Here is a 15353-nt window from a genome sequence, read left to right as displayed (position 1 = left end):
AAAAGTTAATATTAGTAAAGCGTTTAGAACAATGCATGGTATGATGAACATGGAATATGTATTTGTTGGATAATAAGAGGGGGAAGCATAAAACACCCAATATATTAAGTCACTCAGAATCTGAGGCAGTGTCTTTAATTGTCTCAGGAAATACTCTGACATACCTCCAGGTAGGTGTATATTTTCTTCTTCACCTTCTCCTTAGAAATTCTGGCAGTTCCTAAATCTATTAGTTGCAGTGGTATCCTAGAACAAAAACCTAGAAGGTCTTGCATTAAAATATTCAGGTCGGCTCTTACTGTCATAACAAGGTTGCCATTACTGTCCTCTTTGAATAAAAATATTTAAAGGATTTGTTCTTCTAGAAAATGAAGTCCAGCCTGAAAACCTGTCTTTGAGGTTGAGCGGGAGTGGCTGGTCCCCACAAGCTTCCAGGTTGTGAACACAGATTTACTGTCGTAGAGAAAAATCTGAGTCAAGTGTCTGAAGAACAGGGTGTGATTTAGCTAAAATTGCCATCTTTATTACAGCATGTTTGGAAAAGTTGCCCCCGAACCGGCCGTCATGAGTATTTCTTAAATTAAAATAATTCCCACTGAATCTTTTGAAAGTAAATAGTTGGCATCCAAGAATCTCCCAGAATAAGCCATTGTGAAGTCTCGCCAGGACAGGAAACTTTGTCTGTGGCACTCACCTCTGCGTGCTCTGGGCCTGGCACCTGGTAGACACCACAAATCCGTGTTGACTCATCGTGGGATGAGGGGGAATTATTTATACCACAGTTCAGCCATACCAGGAGCCTGGCTTTGTGCTTATTCTTACAGTTAAAGTTTTCCCTAAGCAAACTCCAAAACTCCTGGATGTTATAGTAAACATTCCTCAAATAAATTTTGGATAATAACCTCAATAGGGTCCAAGTCGTATGTGGCAAAGATAAACCTGCTTCAGTATTGTCGCATCCTAAAACTCCCTATGGATTTGAACACTGGCAGAGATAAAGCAGACCCCAAGATGGTCTCAACTGGACAAATGTTGAATATAACAATTGCTACTTCTTCTTTTTTTTTGAGGAAGGTTAGCCCTGAGCTAACATCTGCTGCCAATCTTCCTCTTTTTGCTGAGGAAGACTGGCCCTGAGCTAACATCCATGCCCATCTTCCTCTACTTTATATATGGGACACCTGCCACAGCATGGCTTGCTGAGCGGTGCCACGTCCGCACCCGGGATCCGAACCGGTGCACCAGGCCACCGAATCGGAATGTGCAAACTTAACCGCTGCGCCACTGGGCTGGCCTCCACAATTGCCACTTTTAGTTGCTTTTGACAAAAATATTTGGTGAGGTAGGGAGCAGAGGAGGACAGTATGTTTGCTGTTCATGGACAGGCTCTTTTTCCTTTTTGTCCTGCAGGCTTTGGAAGCTAATGATAATACTGCAGGGTCCTCAAGGTAGGACACACAGGTCAGATATCCTGTATTTCGCGGGGCACCTGGACTTCTGATCCACTCAGATAAGGGGAAAGAGGAAGGAGCAGTAGCCACCTGCCTTCATCAGAAGTGGTGCTTGGTGTCCTGGCAGTGTTCTGCTTTGGCTCGAGTGTGGGCTGGGCCACTCCCCACCAAGAGGTCCTCAGAGGGAGAAAGGCTTGAGGGGATGAGCCACCAGATTGAAACACAACTCCAAATATATTCGTCTTGTCCTTGTCTCATCTTTCATGGAAGCATTTGAGGAATTACTTGCTCCTGCACTGTTAGAGTGCCTCGGTTTTCCAAAGTTTTTCTCTCTCCAAGTTGAGCCATGGACAGAATATACTTATACCCCAGGGGCTGCTGCTTGCAGCCTGAGATAATGCTCTTGCATGCATCACTAAGCCCAGCGTGAAATTAGTCCCAAAGGGAGGAGGCATGACCAATGCGTGTCAGATGCTCAGGCGTTCTGTGTGACTCCAGCCAGGGGCAGGGTTTGAGGAAACAAAGGATCTTGAAGGCAACCAGGGCTCCAGGCTAACCCGACAGTAAAAAATGTGTGGGGTGGGCGTGGGAAGGAGGGCAAGTGTGGAGCAGTGGAATTAAAGAGTGAAGGTAGTGGAGATCTTTGGAAGCCATATATTAGAGCTCTTGTGAAATGGCCTGGCCACTCATCAGCAGTGTGACCTTGGGCAAGTTACTTAAACTGTCTGGGTCTCACTTTCCTCATTTGTAAAATGGGGATAATGAGAGCTCCCTATGTCATCGGGTTGTTAATGAAGTCCAAATGAATACATGGAAAACATTTCAGTCTGCACCTGGCCAAAAAAAAAGGCTCAATAAACATTAGTTTATCTACAGTTTGCACCAAGACAGGGCTGTTTTGTAACATAGAGGCCCCACTGGGTATCACTTCATAAAATCATGTGCTGGGAAAGGTTGGAGTTCCTTAAGAAATGTCCTTGAGAAGGGTTACACCTACCACCAAGTGTGAACTATTTGGCTAATTCAGGGTTACAAATACAAAAATAATTTTGAAAAAGGCTATCCTTACATCTGTACTCACTTGATAACATAATAGGACACTTTATGTTAAAAAAATAAAGTAGAGGAAGATGGGCATGGATGTTAGCTCAGGGCCAGTCATCCTCAGCAAAAAGAGGAGGATTGGCAACAGATGTTAGCTTAGAGCTAATCTTCCTAAAAAGAAGAAGAAGAAAAAAAGCCCACGAGGAGCTTCCAAATAACTACATGGTCAAGAACTCATAGGACCTGAAATTCGATGTGTGATCTAGGCCAGAACATGTTTTTGAAAAACACAAAGTTATTGTAAATGTGATATGTTAGTTGGCCCAGTAGGAGAAAGGGGACAACAATGGGAAAATTGTTTTAAATTATTTAAATCCTGGGGTGAGGGGAACTCAACAACGTATTCAGTTATTCTTTGCTACTTCCTTGTGATGGAAGTCAACACTTGACGGGAGATCCTTGTAGATGTAAACCTGGAAAATCACGGAGGCATAATTATTATGTCCAAAACATAAACCACAGAAACAAATTTTTATAGAGATTCAACTAGTTTTGGTCAGGAAAAAATATCTTGGTGTATTTTCACTGGAGTCTACCTTCATAGTGTAACCTGGGGAGGGACCAGCTCTGGGAGGACTGGCAAGTCATTATTATACAGTGTTTCTTCTATAGTAATTAGTCTATGATTAATAGGTCCCTGATAGAAATTAACTCTGAGGAAAGCATCAGAAGCAACCTACGTTTAATCTAGGGTTTGCAAGCTATGCAGCTGGCCCTGGCCTAGGGAGCAGAATGGGCTAAACTGAAGGGAGTTGTTACCAAATTGTGTTCAACCTTAGTTTTCCTCTTACCTATTAAAAAGATAATATGTTTTCAGGACAAATATTAGGAATGCTTTATAAATACAAAACATTAAACTTATATAAATTGCCATAGTTCATAAGGAAGGAAAGAATTAAAAGAGAAAGAAAAAAGTTGAACTTGATAATGTGCAAGTTTAGAGTCAGAACCTTGGAGTCTGGATCTCGGGCATCAGTGAGGATGTAATGCTGATGGTAACTTAGTTTCCCTATGTATGGACTTGTGCAAACAACTTAATCTTTCTGGAATAGATTAGGAAGTCTTTGTGAACATTTTGTCAATGTCTACATAGCGAAAAATAAAGAAGTGATGGCTGGTTATTTGGTTTAGGTGATCAGCGAAGATAGCAGAACCAGCCAAGACAAGTCTGAGATTTACTGTCCTTGGCTTGCTTGCCTTGATTACTTACATGGCCTTAATTAGCCAACTTCGGGCAGACTTCACTTTGTACTCAGCAAATTTGACTGCAGAGCTGTTTTACTCCCCTGTGAAAATGAGCTACGTTTATATTACTAAGGGCTAAAAGAAAATTTTTAAAGATGATTAAAAACTAGAGAGTGGAAAGTTTTCATTTACTGAGCCCCCACTTTCTACTTCCTTCTATAACCCAAAGGGCAGCTCCCCACTCCCTTGGGTCACCTGCCTCTAGTTCAGTGCCTCTCACACTTGACTGGCTTCCAACTCCCCTGGAGCTTACTAAAACAGCCCCACCCCCAGAGTTTCTGATTCAGCAGGTCTAGAGTAGGACCTAAGAATTTGCATTTCTAACAAGCTCCCAGTGATGCTGATGCTGCTGGTCCTGGGACCACACTTTGAGAACCACAGAGGGAACTGGCCTCCTGTCAGCAAGTGAATTGTCCCCATAACACCCTCCCCACTCCTCCCCAATCCCCACCAGTCTTCATTTCTGCCCAGGGCCATTGTTTCCATGACTGCATATGCCAGCAGGATCCCTGGCCTCCAGCTGCTCTCTCTGAGAGGCCCCTGCTGGGAGCTGATGTGATGGAGGCCTAACTTCCCCACATATCCTCTAATACAAGACTTGTGTGTTCTATAATGAGAGGACAGAGATAACTAGAGGAAATTACAAACAGAAGTGGATAACGTGAAACTGAAGGTAAATATGCTTGTTCTGGTACACTCTTCCTTAACTTTTTTTCGTGATCGCCCCTCTACAGAGACTTTTTAGACATTTTTTTCCTACTTGCACCCCATCCCAGCCTTCACCCCCACCCATGAAATTTAAACGCCGCTGATACACTGTATATCTATTTATTTACCACAGCCTTTTGGAAGGCCACATACCATTACAATATTTAAATTTTTTTCGTGTACCAAGAAACAGTTTTGCTCCCTTGGGGGAGATATCCCCGTGCTGAAAATGCATGTTCCATTAAAGCAAGGTAAAAGCATTAAAACAATTTAAACTGCCCATAGTTCTCTTTGTAGACTCACTTCCCCTCTTAACCTTGCTCCAGCGTTTCAAAGACTCCTCGTTTCTTCTCTGGGAGAGTGGCTCATTCTTGTTTTCCTGGTGCTTTATGTCCTGCTCTTTCCTGTCACTCCTCTTTTTAGGAAAATCCCTTCTCATTTTTCCCCTCTCAGGTCTAGAAGGTGGGAGAAGGAAAGAGAAACAATAATGCCACCTAAGAGATCTCTAATCTTCTACTTTCCTTCTCAGTTCCCTACCAACTGGCCTCAGGAGTGAAACTCTCTGCTGAAGGGGGAAATTCTATTAAAACTCAGTACCAGTTGCTTCCTTTCATCTAACCGAGTAGTCTAATGATGCCACAACAGGCTTTCCCAAGGTCTGAGTTACTCAATTAAGAATAGCCCCACAGGGACTTTAGTAGGACAATCAATAGCAAGCCCCAGCCTTTCAGGAAAGGTCCCCTCCAAGGTTTCCTCACTCCTGGGATGTGCAGAAGTTTCTTATTCTGCCTACAGGCTCCAGATGGGTGAATATGAGAACCTCTCTCCATCACTCCCTTCCTCCCCACTACACACACGCACACACACAATAAACACATAAACATATGCAGGCACACACAAAGAAAAAGCAAGAATTCTCAGAGACTGAGTAATCTAAATTCAAATTAATAGCAAGAACCTCCTTTTTTTCTTCTAAATACAATATAAATGGCCAAATCCCTGTGCCCACAAAGGAGATAGAATTTTACATTATACAGAACATATTCAACTCCTTGCTCCTGTTACCAGATAATGCCTTAACTCCTACTGTGGGAAGCCCATTAGAACATCTTGCCAAAAACCAGAACCCTCTGCTCCAACTAGAGCTTGGAAATTAAAGCTTTTCCATTACTTGGGGCCATTATTTCCTTTACTGAACATCCACACAGAAGAGAAGAAATTTAGGTCTTGTTATCCTCCCATCCGGAGATTATCGGTGCTGAGAAAGTACTGTTCTACTAGTCACATTTGAAAAAAGGAAATCTGTTTTGTTGGGATGGGATGTATATTTTTGTGCCTCTTCTAAATGGAAAAGGGAAGAAATATCACCTAATTCACTGGCTAAGATTTTACACCTAGCCCAGGTGATGGGTTGTCAGCTAACACAAAAAGGCAGATGGTGGGTGCTTGGGTTGAAAACCACATCTCTGGAAGACTAGAGATGGTGGCTCCATTATAATGGCCATTGCCTGCCATATTAGTGACTCTTACTGTCTGGCCTGGAAAGGAGGTTAGAGGTACCCTAATTGAGCCTGCTCATTCTATACTGAGGAGTGAGACCCAGGGGGTGACTCAGCTTGTCCAGGGTCAGCCAAATGAAAACAAAAAGAGCCAGAGATCAAACCCAAGATTCTCTGATTCCTGCCTAGATGATTCTTTCTACCACATCATTGCTGCTCCCCGTGATTCCTTCCTCTTCCTTTGTTATAAGGTCAAGATTTTGGTTTCTTCACAGATAATACTGAGATGTGTAAAGTCTCACAGTAGGGAAATCTGAAATGTCTGTCTGACTTTAGATTCCAATTTTCTGAAGAACTGAAGGAAACAGGATGACCTTCTTGGCTTCTGAATGTGAGGATAAGGAGAGACCACAGAGGAGGCCAAGAGGTTTAGGAGGGTCCTACATTTTCAGGAACCTCATAGTGAGAACTCCAAAACATCTTCCTATGGTTGCCGTATGACCAACATGGAAACCAAGAAAGGAAAAAAGGAAGCTAAGAGTGAGGCCTGGGCAGATTTCCCTTTCCTTCTCGAGTTCCTCTTCTAACGTGTGAAGTGATAGAAGCAAGATTCAATGACATCAGCATTTTCATTGAAAAAGAAGACAGGAGTGGGGGGTGTATGAGAAGGGAATTAGCAGCCTAGCAGATGCAGTCTGGGCATCCAGCAGCTTAATTAGTGGAAGCACCATCTGAATGTGGCCTCAGTTGTAGGTCTGGACCCAGATTAATCTGTAACTTTACCTAATTCACATAAACAAATAAATATTAAGAATTGATTATGTTCCAGGTAAGTGTTGTGGGAAATAGGAAGATAAGCATGACACGAGTCCTGCTTTCAAGGAGCTTATTATCTAAAAGGAGAGAAAAGGGTTGTGTACAAACCACTAAGATAGAGGACAGAATGTGACTATGCTATTAAAGAGGTAAAAATAAAGCTCTCTGGGAGTCCTGGGCTATGGCTATAAATGAGCTCTCGGCCAATATCCTGTGCATCTAGGCCACCATCACAAGTTTAGAGAAGGCTGAAGTAGAGGGCCCATGATAGGAAGTGGGTGGCAGTTTGGGGATTTGGTGATAAAGAGTTATCAGTTGACTGCTGAAGCAACTACTTGTAACTAGCTATTTGTGATCATTGAGACCAATCTTCAACTTTAGTCAATTATTTGCATACCTCATTTGAGTGAGGTCTCTCTTCCTATTCACAAATCTGTGCTTGTAAATGACCAATCGTTATTCTTTTCACTTGGGTAGTTAAGCAACGGTGATTACTTGTTCCAACTCAGGGGTTTGGAGACAAACACAACTGCATTAGTGGTTTTGTAACCCCAAACTGGAAATGGAAAATTAATAGGCAACTTGTGAAAATCATTACTAATGCTTTCCTTCTGAACTATCAAGAAATAAAATTGTATATTTGGTCTTTGGAACATGATAGATGGGGTAACAGCTGTCTTAGACAAGGAACACAACAATTTTCTAAGTAGCTGATTGTTTGTTATTTGAGTCAGTAGGATCTATATTAATAACAACAACAACAAAAATAAAACCAAACTATGAGATACTGAATACTTTTTGGCCATCCCAATTTCAGCATAAATATGTCTAAAAATAAAGCCTAAGCACATCCAGGATAGGGAGCTTGAATTCTGAGTGACAGAAATGGCTAAGAAATCACTAAACATTCATCCTCTTCCTTCCATAGTGGAGATGTTACTGAGGTGGCTGCCCAGGCAGAGGAGACATTTTCCAGCGTTCCCTGTCTCTCTGACTCCTTATATCCAGGTGGCCATCAAAAAGTTTTACAGAAGGGATATATGTCTCTTCTAGGCCCAGACTTTTAACAAGTGAATGAGGCTTCTCCATTCTCTCTTCCCCATCTGTTGGCTGGATGCAGATGGTGGAACTACAAGATGGAAATAGCTTGAGTCTTTGAATGATCACAAGGAGGAACACTGCCTACAAACCAGGAACACTTGTATTGAACTGTTACGTGAGTGAGAATCAAAATTCTACTGTTTGGTAGATTGCATTATTGTTCTCAACTATCTGATGCCTCTATAGCTCTTGTGGTCTTGGGTGGTAAGTCTCCCTGGAAGAAGATTCTACTTCCTGCCCATTGATATTGGGCTTGGCCATATGACTTGCTTTGGCTAGTGGAATGTGAGCAGAAGCGACATAGACTACATTTGAGCAGAAGCTTCAAGAGCTATGGCATGACTCTACCATTACTCTTTTTCCTGTCCTGAGAACAGCAAGCTTTAGGTAGAAGGTGCTTCTTCAGCCTAGAGGCCTTCAGCCTGGATCCCAGATGAAGAAGACATATGGAGCAGAGTTGCAGCTAACACATAGCCAACATACACCAAAAAAATAACCTTTGCTGTTGATATGGGGATTGTTTGTCACAGAAGAATAACCTAGCAAAGGCTGATCAATATATTGTACTAACCCACTGACATTTTGATAGCTGTCTAGTATACCATTAGTGTTAAGTGTTACCCTAATATACTCTGAAATTGGAAGAATTAAGTGTGTGGAAAACTGGAGAGTGGGGAACAGTGAACAAGATATCATAAAACATTTTTTAAAAGTATGGTTACACACAAAAATACTCTAATAGAATTAAAAGTCTTACTCAATATTACTTGACAATTCAGAACCAGGGGAAACTGCAAACCAATAAGTTCATTTTCAAGCACAAATTGCACAACAAATCATTACGCCAGTGGGCCACCTTCCGGCTCCACAGAGCTAGCTGACTCCTCCTGCCTGCTGAAAGTTCTTGGCAGACTCTGAAGTGGTGGGTTAAGGCCCAAAGAAAGAGATGATCCCACAAAGATTCCTATGTTCCTGCAACCCCAGAACCACCTGCCTCTGCCCACCTCCACCTCCTAGAGGAGAGAGATACCAGAGGGTGCAGACAGGGTAGAAACATAAGAACATTTCAACTTCTCATTTTTCCATAAGACTGAACCCTTCACATGGCTGTTCTCTTCACATGAGGCCACAGAAGAAAGGGATAAGGTCATTTTGGAGCCCCAGGACCCTCGGAGAGAGGCATGTTGGGTGTGCATGTGGGGATGGAACATGGGAAGGGGTGGAAAGGAAAGCTGGTGATGGAGCCAAAGTGATACAACTGCCCAGCGGTCCCAACCAGCTAGTAGCTGAGCACTCGGGCAAGGTACTCTTATCTCCCTCTGCTGAACAGAATGGTTAGGCTCCTGAGCAGAAGTGAGTAATTAAAAACCTAAAAATGAATTTTGTCAAAAGAAAAAAGTGAAAATATGCTCCAGCAGGTTGGAAAAAAGTCTTTTTTTTTGTTTGTTTTTTTGGTTTATCTCATTATTCTGACCAGAGAATTTATTTCCACAAACAATATGTTTATGGAAAATAGTGAAGACATAAAAATGATTATTCACAAACTGGAGAATAAAAAGGTCCTTGGTGATGTCTGACTGAGCTGCAGAATGGAAGAGGTTGCAACTCTTAGCTCTGCCATTCTCCATGCTCTTCACTGCATCTGTCACAGGAATGTGGGATGGAAAGTCTTGTGATACTCAATGCAGTGTGCTACTCAGCTCTTTTGAAAGTATAGTTGACTCTGTCACATCATCCTCTGTGGTCTGGCTCAGGAGATATTGGTCATTCATTCAACATAGTCTGTTTGGCAGATAACTTCCATTTTCACCCTGGCGATAACCTTTTGCTATTTCTTAACTTGGCAGCCTCTTGGTGATGTTAATAGATGTATGCAATACCGTAATTTAAAAGAAATATATACTTGTTCATTCAGATGACCAAAATATATTTCTCATGTATAATTGTTCTTTGTCCAGAGTTCCTGGCTCACAGCTCCCAAAACCCTTGGAATTTCCTAAGTGATGAGAGCAACAAAGGTATCTTTTGTTATGTTAATAAGGTGACTTTTGGACGCTATCTAAGGATGTGGGCTGGTTGCCAGTGGAGCCAACCTTGTGATTAGAGGGTTAGAACTTTCAGTCCTACCTCCAACTCCCCACTTCTGGCGGAGGGGGAGGGGCTGGAGAGCGAATCAATTGCCAATGGCCAACGATTTTATCAATCATGCCTACGTAATGAAGCCTCCATAAAAACCTAAAAGGACACAGTTTGGAGAGCTTCCAGGTTGGTGAACACGTGTTGGTGCTGGAAGGGTGGCACACCTGGAGAGAGCATGGAAGCTCTGTGCCCTCCCTGTATACCTTGCCTTGTGCATCTCTTTCATTTGGCTGTTCCTAAATTATATCCTTTTATAATAAACTAGTGATCTAGTAAGTAAAATGTTTCTCTGAGTCTGAGCTGCTCTACCAAATTAATCAAACCCAAGGAAGACGTCATGGGAAGATCTGATTTATAGCCAGTCAGTCAAAAGTACAGGTAAGAACCTGAGCTGGCAACTGGCATCTGAAGAGGGGCGGGCAGTCTTGTAGGACTGAACTTTTAACCTGTGGAATCTGACGTTATCTCTGGGTAGATAGTGTTAGAACCGAGTTGAATTCTTGGACACCAGCAGGGTGTCTGAGAATTGTTTGTTGTGTGGGGGGAAACCCACCTCCCCGATGCTGGAAATTGAGTCTCAGAACAATTTACTGTATTCTAAACAGGAGAGGTGGATGGCGACCAGGACCAGGTTTAGCTCCTCACTGCACGTGGTATTACATCATGTTACACTGGCCACCAGCAGCACTCCCAAACTACACCATCAGCTCCAAACCCAAAATATTTTGGTGGGCAGTTTAAACTTTATCATCCCAAAACTAGTCTTAATTTCTTCTTTGTCTTATTGAAAAATTAAATTACATGTGTGAAAGTTAGGTTGGTGTCTTGTATAAGTTGAAACCTTAGCAACCGTATGTAAAGTCTACATCTGAGAATGGTTGAGGCCAAGAGTTAAGCTATGCAATGCTTGGTATTGCAGATTTCAGTGAATAAAATGGATATAAAATAATTAGGTAATAACTTTTGCTTCTTCCTTTTACTGAAAGGTAGTTACTAAAGAGTAAAGTCCATCTGGTTTACACCAAAAATATACTGAAATGTTTGAAAATACAGCAGCAAAAGATTTATTAAAAAAAAAAGCCAAACCTTGGTGTTAACAAAGCACAAGTATTGTGATTCACAATTTATGTTTTGTTGAAAGTGCTTTTACATTTGTATTACTATTATTTCTAATCCGACATTTCTATTTTTCCAGAAGAGCAAACTGGAGTTAGAGGTGAGGAAAGTGGCAGAAAAGGAGGCTGTAAAAGTGAGGGACCGCCCAGAAGGGATATTAGAAACTAAATATTGATCTTTGTTTTCTTAGCAAGGACGCTCATGTTTCTAAGGATGTCATTACAGCTATGGTGGCATTGGTTAATCTGATCTGCTATTCAGCTGTGGTCCTGCTCTGCACTGAAAGAACACTTTGTTCCTGGGCTTCAGCTGACAACCAGAGAGTTTTCTGAAGTAAGGGTTATAGTGGGAACATTCCTCCCCATGTGTTATGTAAGATATTCAGGGTATGTAGGACTCAGCTGCAATGGATAAAACTTACTTTAAAAAATGACACAACTAAAAGAAAAATGACACAATTTATACATTCAAATTGGTATTATTCTTCAAAGAGTCACACTGGGAGACTTATCCTATCAAAGACACCATTGCTCAAAGCATTTTGAAACTTTTTATTTTAGAATTGCCTTTAGAACCAGGGTTAGAATTTATGAAGCACTTAGATTTCACCTCAATTTTCAGCCATGACACAGAAGGTTGATTACTTATTTTTCTCCCCCATAGACTTAACTCCAAATGACTTGGGATATTAAAAAAAATCTAATCTATTCATTTATTCATTCATCCACTAATTCATTTATTCAATAAATATCCATTGAGTGTCCCTGTATTCTAGGCAGTGTGTTAGAAGCTGAGGATTCAGTGACACGCAAGACAGAAACAGTCCCTGCTCTGTTGGAGCTGATGTTGTAATTGGAAAGACAGACCAAAACCACCCCCATGACAACATGCTAACAAACAAATCAAAAAAATACTTGCCAGTGGGGATGAGTGGTATAAAGGAAACAGATAAGGAGCAGAGCTAGACAAATAACAAGAAGAAACAAGAAGAAACCAGCTTGTTTGATGGGAAAGGTGACATCTAAGCACAAATTTACCATTAAAGGATGTCCATTTGCCACCACTGGAAGTATTCAAAGGAGCAAGCTTTAATTTTGGAGGCCAACTTTGAAGCCTGAGTGAACTGGGCAGAACCCACTTCTCCCACAGCAAATTTTCTTTCTGTAGGATGTGGGAGTGTGACCCTAATCAGCGAAGTGGCCTCGAAATGGTATCAGTTACCACAAATAATCTGTGATAGCAAATAGATTATATCTCACTTGGCAGCCCTGACTGATTGGTAACAGCCTTTTATTGTTTTCTTTCGGCTTAAACAAACACACACACAACTTATTTTCTCCTCAGTCAGTAAAGCTATCTTGACTGTCTCATCTGCAAGGCCCTAGGGTCTTGAATCCCTCGTCTAGTGAGGACCTCAGAGCCACCTGGGAGACATCCTGGAGGTCCCCATTACTGTAGAAGTAACACCACATTATGCTGTGTCCATTACTTGCAGGCCAAAGTGGGACGGCATCAGCACCATGTTTAGGTTCTCAAAATCCTTCTCCAGGGTGATGTCATCAGTCTTTAGAAAGATTCTGAGGCTGTGCCCCAGCTTCATGGGAAACTGTGCTGAGAACCATTAATGATGTCAGCTATGGGCATGGAATGGGGTCACATCATGTTAGTTTCCCTGTTATTGGTGATGTTAAGTTTGATCATTAGGTTAAGGTGGTGTCTGACAGGTTTCTCCATTATATGGGTATCTTTCTCCCTTTGTAATTAAAAAGTACTTTGTGGGGTGATACTTTGGGACTGTGCGAATTTCCTGTTCTCCAACAACATTTCACTGCCAAATGACTTGCCCAAGTTCATAGCTAGTAAGTCACAGAACTGTGACAGGAAGCTATTTCTCCAACTCCCAGGTCCAAGTACTTTCACTTCTCCATGCTTGTTCCATTCATTACCACATGAACATTTCAGGTGGGACTTGAAGAAGTCAGGGTTTTTCTTGTTTTTTTCAAAGATTGGCATCTGAGCTAACAACTGTTGCCAATCTTTTTTCTTTTCCCTGCTTTTTTCTCCCCAAATCCCCCCAGTACATAGTTGTATATTTTTTTAGTTGTGGATCCTTCCAGTTGTGGCATGTGGGACGCCACCTCAACATGGCCTAATGAGCAGTGCCATGTCTGCGCCCAGGATGCAAACCCTGGACCTCCGAAGTGGAGTGCACAAACTTAACAACTTGGCCACGGGCCGGTCCCAGAAGTCAGGGTTTTTAAAGACTCTAAGAAAACAGAGGTGCTATTTAGACCTTTATTGCTTACTAAATGCATTGAATAATAAAAATTTCATTAGAAACTCCTATTTTGTGGGAAATAATTAGATTTACCTTTATGTAACTAAGGAATAAATGGTAGTACTGCTAGATAAATGAATTATTGATATTATTACTCAAAAGAAACAGATAGATGTTGTGGCCAATGCTCCTGTCCCCAAATATTCTCAAACAGATTTCCTTTGCCCTTCTTCACTTTCAATGCCAGTGTCGATTTGTTGGACAGAAGACTCTGTGTTGGGTGTGAGTGACAATATCTTTCCTTAGAATTATTAACTGTAACTCTAAACCAGGTGCTTCATTTTTTAAAAACCACACTGTGGTGGCTTTTATACGAATTGAATCCCTGTTGTTGAGTCTTTCTAAACATCAGGAGCTGTTCCAAAGACCTCCTGTGGTGATATAGTCCATGGGGTAATTATATTGGGATAATAGGGTTGAAACACTTCATAATTTAATGAGTTTGTGGATTTCTTATTCCCAGAATTAAAAAAGAACCTCTATGAATGTCAAATTCAGTAATTATCAAGCTGAACAGAATTTGGCTCTATTTAACCAACTGGCACCCTCTCCATCGATAACAACGTGGTTCGATATTTGTAAAGGGCCCATTTCCCATCCCTCCCTCCACTCAGACACCAGAAATTCATTAAATATAAAGCCTTCCATAATTCTGTAAAGAAACTCACTTCTCTGGAGCTTTTCTGGCTTCTAAATTAGATATTAAAGAAGAGAGGTCATTCTTTTGATGCAGGCTTTCAGCTTTTCCTGAAATGGAGTGGCTAAGTTATGGCCCAGCATAGACACTAGCTTAGATTTGAGGAAATTTAATGAATACTAATAATAAAATGCAAAGAGAGATGAAAGTAGGATGTGGATCTAGTCTATAAGTGGCCTAGGCCTAGTGGATTCCTTCTAGCATTAGGTACACACGTTTGTGTTGCTTTGGATTGGAAACACGAAAGTATAATTTTTGCCTTTAATTAAAAATTTTTTTCCATTCGTACTCTTGCTAAATCCCCAAAGAAATATAGAGCTGAATAAGAATAATAGGTCACATTCATGTTCTAGGTGTTTTACATGAATATCCTTTAACCCTCACAAACAACCCTTTAAGGAAGTACAATTACTATTTTCCTTCTTTGAAAGATGAAGACACTGGGGCCCAGAAAGTTTAGGCAACATCCTGAACGGTAATCTGGCTTGCAAACTCAAGCAAACAGCACGACTGTAGCGTCGAATCCTGAGATCCTAAACACAGAGCGCACTGCCTCCCGAGCTCCACAGAGGAGCGGGGAGATTTATAGTGCTTCTCCTGGGAGGATTGCTAAGTGCTTCTCTTGAATGTAACGATTACTTCCCATGGCAATTCTTTGATGCAGTTTATAAACCAAGAACTGGCGGTCCATCAAATGGGAAAGTGACTTGCATACGGCATTTCCTGTGCTCCTGGGAGATTAAGGCAGAAAGTGAAGCGGCTCTTACCTTCACTCCTGGGAGTTCACCAATGGCTATTACTCTTCTCAAGTCCTCATTGTGAAAGACAAATAGCATTCTTCCCAGTCAGAGTGTTCTCAGTTGATACTTGTTATACTTGTTTGGCATTTTTCTCCAGGGACCAACATTCCTGGTATAGCAAATGAAACCAGGATAATAACCTTCAGAGAGATTATGAAATTGCTTCTTATCTGAATTCATTCTCTAATCTTTCTTTAGTGCTTTCTCAAACTACCCAGACTGAAAGAATTATTTTTTTATGACTCATAGATATATTTTACTTTTCCATTCTTATCTTCTTTACTTTCAAGGAGCAGATCAGATGATGAAGTAAGGTTCACCCTGTAGAGCTATGTGGGA

The 15353-nt window shown here is 41.4% G+C and overlaps 1 long non-coding RNA gene across 1 annotated transcript in view; it reads right to left on the bottom strand.

The window, feature by feature from the left end:
• Positions 1-15123, bottom strand: part of LOC139075547 (uncharacterized) — a 37754-nt gene extending 22631 nt beyond the window's left edge. The window contains exon 1 of the long non-coding RNA XR_011526037.1: positions 14982-15123. This is a non-coding gene — a long non-coding RNA (uncharacterized lncRNA). The remainder of the gene's footprint in view (positions 1-14981) is intronic.
• Positions 15124-15353: the final 230 nt, after the last annotated feature.

This window comes from Equus przewalskii, chromosome 14, assembly GCF_037783145.1.
Source record: "Equus przewalskii isolate Varuska chromosome 14, EquPr2, whole genome shotgun sequence".
NCBI classification, from domain to species: Eukaryota; Metazoa; Chordata; class Mammalia; order Perissodactyla; family Equidae; genus Equus; species Equus przewalskii.
This window is presented reverse-complemented; position numbering and strand designations above follow the sequence as displayed.